The following is a 7422-nucleotide window of genomic DNA, read 5'->3' on the forward strand; positions in this document are numbered from 1 at the left end:
CTGTTAAGATATATTATGATCAATGTAAATATTCTGTTAGCTTGTTTATAGGATAGAATAAATTGTAATTAGATATATTTTCTATTAAGTAGTTGATGATAAGCCTTATACCATGTATATATATTTTGTACATTTGAATGGAAAAGTTACGGAAAAGATTTCCTTCACTTACTAATTTAAGTTCATTTCGTCTCCATTACCTCAAAATTAATGTCAATGAATTAATTTGCCAATGTTAATTTTTGGCTATTTATATTTGCATTGATTTTTATAACTCTTAATTTTTTTGTTAGCAATTTATCGAGTTTTATCCTCGGCTAAACTACACCTAACACCATTTTTTATTTTTTTTTATGTATTGCAGATAAATCAGATTGAAGAAAATAAGAAGAGTTGTTTAAAGACTAATGCATTGTTCTATTTGTTCTCTTAGATTAGAATATTTGTACAATAATCTATAATTAAAAGTTACTTTTTTGGGTATAAGATCTAAGATGCTCATCAAATGTTGTAATTTGAATTTTAAATTTATGATAAAAATTTCAGTTTTCTACAGTTCTATCTACGATGTGTTTGGCAGTTTGGGGTTGAGTTTATTGATTTACAGAATTTGAATTTTTTTTTTTTTTTAATATAAGAATAGAGAACTATTTCCTCACAAAACCGTTCACTTTTGTATTAAAAAAGACAACGGTCAAGTAAGATAGATGTTGCCTTTTCTTACCGTATTTTCTTATTTTAGAGTGAGAAAAAAAAACGTTTGTGTATGATGACCGTTCTCTATTTCAGGGCTTATGAAACGCCTCTTTCACCCGTTCTATATACTTTATACATCGTTTAGCAGAAGAACAGTCCTAAAAAGTTCTATAAAGCACGTTTCAGCCGTTCTCTAACCCCTTTTTTGTAGTAGTGGCGGAAGCTAGAGCCTTGATCCAAGGATTCAAACAAACGACTAATGAGAATCTCTATGAAGCGTAGGAGAGGTACAAGGAGTACCAAAGAGAAAGCCCACATCATGGAATTCCTACCTATCAAGTGATACAAATTTTCTATGGAGGCTTGAGTGCCCAAGGCAAGTCATGCCTAGATAGAGGAGCTGGAGGTCCTATAATGAATAGGACGGAAGAAGAGGTAGTTGACATAATTGAGGATGTGGTGAGATACTATAGATATTGGCAAGAAGGAGAGAGGGAGTCTACGAGCAAGAGTGGCTCGACGGTTAATTCGATGGATAATCTCAACGCGATTAATAACTTGTCCTCCCAAATTTCAAATCTAGGGAAGGAAATGACATCGATCAAAGCAAAGCTTGTGAGTATTTCTACGAATTCATTGAGTCTTCCCTCCCAACCCAAAGGGAGAGGTACACTTTCTAACTCTTCTCCTTCTACTTCCTATAACATGCCAAGTGGTTGTCTATTTTGTGATTCTTGTGAATCTTATTATCATGATTCTTCCATGTGTTCTCAAACTTTTTTTGGGTGGATGTGATGATGTTGAAAATAATGAATGTGAACATCTGAACTTTGTGTCTAATGTCAATGGTGGTCAAAGGTTTGACGGACCTAAGAATTTTGGCAATAGGAATTCTCACCCCCAAGGTGGTTTCGATAACTAGCTACAATAATGGAGGCTATAGGAACCAAGGAAACCATGGTTTCCGAGGTAACTATAATAACCAAGGTTATAGTAATCAAAACCCAAGCCATGGGTATGGAAACCAAAGACAATCTCAAGGCTTTGGTAGCCATTACCATAATGGTGGCAATAGTCAAGGCCTAGGCATTGGAACAACAACCAAAATCGGGGAAGTTTTCAAAATAATAAACAAGGGGGACCCCCACCCGGTTTTTCTCCAAAGCCTCAAGCCAATTGTGAAAATTCTTATTCCCAACCATCATCATTTAAGACAAATTTGGAAGAATTGATTGATAACCATACCAAGATCATAAACACCTATATGGCGGTGAGTGACAAGAAATTTAATGAGATGATGACTCATAAAAAAATGCTTGAGACACAAATAACCCAACTAGCCAACACTTTAAAGGATTGTGCTAGTCTATCCTCTTTGCCTTCTCAAGGAGTGGAACCTAAGAAACCCGTGTATTCAATCACCACTAGGATAGGGAGTGTTCCTAATGAGGGAGTTTCAAAGTCCATTGAGGAGGATGAGGAGAGGAGTGACCCAAGAGAGGAGGTTGAGAAGGTTATGTCTAAGAGTGTGAGTTACGAGGAGGTGAAAGAGAAAAAGAGGAGTAGGGAGAAAGAGCGTTAGGAAGTGTGGAGACCCGACCTTCCATACCCACAAAAATTCTTGAGGCACAAAATATATGAGCAATTTCGAAAGTTTCTTGCTATGCTCAAGGAAGTTCACCTTTCTATCCCCTTCACCAATGTACCCAAATGCCTAGGTTTTCTAAGTTCCTTAAGGAGATTTTGAGCGGGAAGAGAAAGTGTAATGAGGTTGATTCGGTTGAAGTTGGGAATTCTTGTAGTGCTTTCATTCATAATGAGTTGCCCAAGAAGATGGAGGATCCGGGTAATTTCTCTATTCCATGTGAGATCAAGGGAAAAATGTTTGATAATGCCTTTTGTGATCTTGGAGCTAGTGTGAGCGTCATGCCTTATTCCATTTTCAAGAAACTTAATCTAGGTGAGCTCCTCCCATTTACAATAACCCTTCAATTAGCCGATCAGACTATTATGATTCCACAGGAGAGAGTTGAGGATGTTCCTCTTAAGATAGGAGGGTTCACTATTTCCGTTATTGTGCTTGAGATTGCGGAAGATGACCATGCATATCCCTATCATTTTAGGAAGACCTTTCTTAGCCACTTAGTGAGCTTGAATAGATGTGAAAGGAGGTCGTATTACCTTGAGAGTTTGTAAGAAAGAGGAAAGTTTTAAGTTGAAACCAATGCATGAGTCTTTGTCTCTTGTGCAAGGAATTATGTGTGCTAATTCCCCTCGCTCTATTGATAATGTGTGTATGATTAATTCTTCAACTAACGATGTTCTTGAGAATTGTGATGGTGCTCCTTCAAGTTTTCATGGCAAGAAGGTTAGTGAAGAGAAAATGATGATTCCTAAGCTTATGTACGAGGAGGAAGTTGAAATTCCTCATTCAATTCGTTTGAGCTCTATCCTCAGGATGAAGGGGATGTTTCCATGAGTATGGATGGTGAGGAACCATCTACAATGAACTACAAGCCAAAGAAAAAAGCTCGTGATTCTATGAAGAAGAGAGAGAGAAAGAATTTACGGAAAGAAAAATTTGCAATTGAAAAGTCTTTGAAGGAAGTTTCATCAAGCAACAACAAGAGGTTGCTAGAAGTTGAAGAGGAATTGGCTCTTTCCGCTACCTTGAAGAAGGTGGTGTTCTTTGACCCTCCATGATTTGGACGAAGGGTCGAGCTTAGGACCATAAGCAATTGCTTCCCGGGAGGCAACCCGAAGATTTCTAACTTTTCTTTTTTATTTTTAAATTTTTCATATTTTTCATTCATTTAGTTTCTTTTCTTTCACTTTTCTACTTGTTTGGATTTTTATGTTGCATTTTTGGGATTGGATTTCATCAAGTGAGCATGAGGAATTAGAAGGTGTTTGCGGTTTTTAATGTGATTATATTCGATATCATCGGAATTTGAGGTAAAAGGGTAAGAATTTTAGTGAGGTAAGATAGGGAATTTTGTGCTTTAAAGTTGAAGGAATTTTGTACTTGGTGGGTTCATGTGGTGCTACCATTATTTTGGGATTTTGAACCCACTAAAGTCTTGATTTGAATCTTCCACTTTCAGTGGGTACAAGAGCCCAAATGCTGATCTTGATCGATAAACCCACCAATAAACGCACCAAAAATAAAAAAAAAGAAGAAGAATAAGGCTAGGGACAGGTGCGGGCGCGCACGTGGTTGGTGCGGGCGCGCACCTGGCTAGTGCGGGCGCGCCAGCCATCTCGTGCCTCCCTTATCTTCTCTTCCTTCCTTCCTTCTTTCATTTCCCCTTATTTCCTCCTTCTACATTCGACCCCCATCAACCTCAAACCCTTGAAACCGCACCACTTCCCTCTCATTCTCATCAAATTTCAACACAAATCACTCAATTTTTCACTTCAAATTCACTAATAATTTCTACATTTTCATCCAAATCATCAAATTCATACTACTTTCACCAAATAAAACCTCAGATCTCTCTCCTACATACTTGGGTATAATTTGGGGCTTTTCAATTTGGTGGGAATTGGTGGCTAAAAGTGGTTCAATCTTGCTTCATAAATGGTATAATCATCTTCTCTAGCTTTTAATTGCTTAATTATGTCATATATTTGCAAGTTTTGATTAGTTCAGTAGCATGGATAGTAGTAGTATCATTTTTTATGATTTTGATGATTGATATTGGTTTTTTTATGATTAATTATTTTGTTTATTGTTTGATTTCAACTCACATTGTGTTGTTTGTTGATTTTGTAGCATTTGTGTGCAATTTTGTTGAGGAATTTGGAATTTTAATTTTGGTAGTTTGGGTAGTAAGGTGATATTGTGGCATTGGTTAGTTCTTCTTGTGATTTTGATTGTGTGGGAAGAAATTGATGGTTGTTTGGTGTTGTTTGACAATTTGGATTGGAATTGTGATTGGTGGAAATTAATGTTCTTGGTTGGTGAATTTTGCGAATTGTTGTTGGAAATTTGGTGATTGGTTTTTGTGATCTTACACTTGGAGTTTATCATGTTGAAAGTCCTCGAAAACCTTGTCAAGAAACGCAAAACAAACACCTCCATTGTTGAACCTACCCCAATCACATCCACCTCCCAAAAACGCAAACCTACTCCACCACCCAAAAGAAAAATCCACGATAAAAAACAAAAGAACCGATACCATCAATTAAAGGAAAACCGCTCCCTCAAGCCCACAAGGCACTACTTCCAACCCGACATGTCCGCGTTGGGGATTGATGAGGATGTAAGGGAGCTATTGATCAACCTTCGGTTGGGCACATTCATCTCCCATAGCTACCGCACCTATGTTGAGCCCACTCTCGAGTTCTTTGCTACGGTTGAGATAGTTCCCGTAGAAGGTCAATATAGGGTTCGTTTCCAGATTTTCAACAACTTCTTCGACTATTCCTTAGAGCAATTCAATACCGCTCTAGATTTTGATCCTCATGGTGACATCTTTGATCTAGAGCCTTATATTTTTGAGGAGTATGATCAGGATTCTTGGTGGGATGATATCTCCAGAGGTGGTGAGTTTATCACCAAATTGGTCGAGATTAGCAACGTGTACCAACCTTGTCTTTGGGTTGTTCACCGTCTTTTGGGGTACTCAGTTTTCCCCAAGAAAGAGTTGGGAAAGATGAGAAAATTGGAGCTCAAAATTTTATGGTTGGCCACTAGAAGAGATTATCGTGGCCGGTTGAACTTGGGGTACATCTTTGCCACTTACTGTGCAACTTTGCAAGACCGGGACATCGACGAGATTCCTTGTGGGGGAACGGTCACTAGGCTCTTGACCAACCTCCACCTCGATCTTCATTTGCCATATGGCAAGCCGGTTGGAGACGCCGCCTCCCTATACCTTGATATGAAACATTTGGGGCAAATTCAATTCATCTCCAAGCATTATGAGGAGGGGCATTATGTGTGGCTTCGGGATAACAAGCATTGGTGCTACCTTCCCAACCCATCTTCGACATCTCTCAACCGCATGGACATTCCTAATGTGTGGCATGTTCCCAAGAGCTACCGTTGCCCCTACTTTGACTCCGATGAGAAAGAAGAAGAAGAAGAGGAGGAAGTGCCACAACATAAACAAAAACAACAACAACAACAACAACAAGGGCAAGTGCAACAACCTCAATTTGCTAGCTCCGACTTGGAGGCCCTAAGAAACCAAATGAGTGGGTTTCAAATTCACTTGGAGGGCATGTATGACCAAGATTTTGAGGCCTTCTACTCCCAAATGCGAGGTATTTTTGAAATCCAACAAGGTATGTTCATTGAACAAAAACAACTCTATGATGCGGAGGTTAACCGAGGGAACATCACTCCCCCGGTTAACTATCCTTACTTTCCGCCCCAGCAAGGTCCTATACCTTCTCATGGGCATCCTTATTAGCAAGGGCCTTTAGAGCCCGGTACCGAGCCTCGTTCTTACCCGGACGAGCATGGTAACTATGATTACCGTGCTCGTGGAGGGTGTGACTATAGGGGTTACCCTAATTACCCCTATGTGCACCCTAACCATCCATTAGAGCTTACCTTGCCCGAGAAATTCACACCTCTTGCCCGTTGGCAGCAAGATAACTTTAAGGAGCATTATGGTTGGCCCTAGGGACTCACCGGAGGTTGGGCTCCTTACTCACCCCCAACCTTCGATGAATGCATGGGTAAAAATGATTCCAATGAGGCCGGGCCAAGTGGTGGTGGTAATGATGAGTCTTAGTTCCCTCACTTTTGTGCCTTTTACCTCCATCCCTTATGTTTTATGTGCTTGATCTGTAATGTTGGGATGTTGAGATGTATTCATGTTTAGCTTGGCGGAACTTCATTTGTATCTCGGTTGCCAATATTTTTTGTTGCTTACCTTGTATTTTATTTGCCTCTTACATGATGGTTTTCATTTCTTGGTCTCTAGCCTTGATGATGCTTGTTTCTATTCCCATGAGCTTGTTTTTCCATTGATGTTGTGATGTTTTCTTTGTGATGATGTTGATTGATTCTTGCTCCCTTATATCCAAAACCCTTGAATCCAAATCCTTTTGAATCCAAAACTTGTAGTCTAGTGTCTTTTAGTTAGTTAGTTGTTTGGTTGTTTACTTAGTCTTTCTTTACTTTCCTTTTTAATCTTTGTTAGCTTAGTTTTTCTTAGTTGTTTAGTGTTTTTGTTAGCTTCGTTTAGTTTTAATTTTTAGTATCTTTTTCTTTTGTTTTGAAGTTACTCACCTTTTTATTTGTTTATAGCTTCTTTTGATTTTCTTGTTCTCACATGGCTTTTTGATGATGCTTACGATTATGGAGCGCAACTAAGGTGGTTCTTTCTATCGCCTTTATTTTGTTATGCTAAGCATGGATAGCCCGGTGATACCTTTCTAATTTTCCCTTTTTTTTCTTTGGATGCATAGATTAGGTTTAGTTTAGGGGAATTTGAACGGTTCGAGGATGATTGCTTGTTTACACGTAATGTGTTTGGGATCGTTGACGATGTTGTCATTCGATCAATTGTATGTTGATGGGATATATGTGTTTAACTTTCTTTCTAGTTCCTTTCTCAATTTTTCCTGTTCTTGGCTTTCCTTTTCTTTCCTTTTCCTTTTATTTTTCTTTTCCCTAATTTTTACTTTGTTCTTGTCTTGGTTTGTGGTATGCTTTTAAGGCTTGTTTTTCACCCCTTTTTGTTTTCCTTATGAATTGGACTTTGTACA

At 38.6% G+C, this 7422-nt stretch overlaps 1 non-coding gene across 1 annotated transcript; it reads right to left on the minus strand.

Annotated features, from left to right (window-relative positions):
• Positions 1 to 916: 916 nt before the first annotated feature.
• LOC145637388 (small nucleolar RNA R71) lies at positions 917 to 1022 on the minus strand. The gene has a single exon (XR_014114179.1). It is a non-coding gene; the product is annotated as a small nucleolar RNA R71 (small nucleolar RNA).
• Positions 1023 to 7422: the final 6400 nt, after the last annotated feature.

Source organism: Chenopodium album, chromosome 6 (assembly GCF_948465745.1).
Source record: "Chenopodium album chromosome 6, dcCheAlbu1.1, whole genome shotgun sequence".
Taxonomy (NCBI): domain Eukaryota; kingdom Viridiplantae; phylum Streptophyta; class Magnoliopsida; order Caryophyllales; family Amaranthaceae; genus Chenopodium; species Chenopodium album.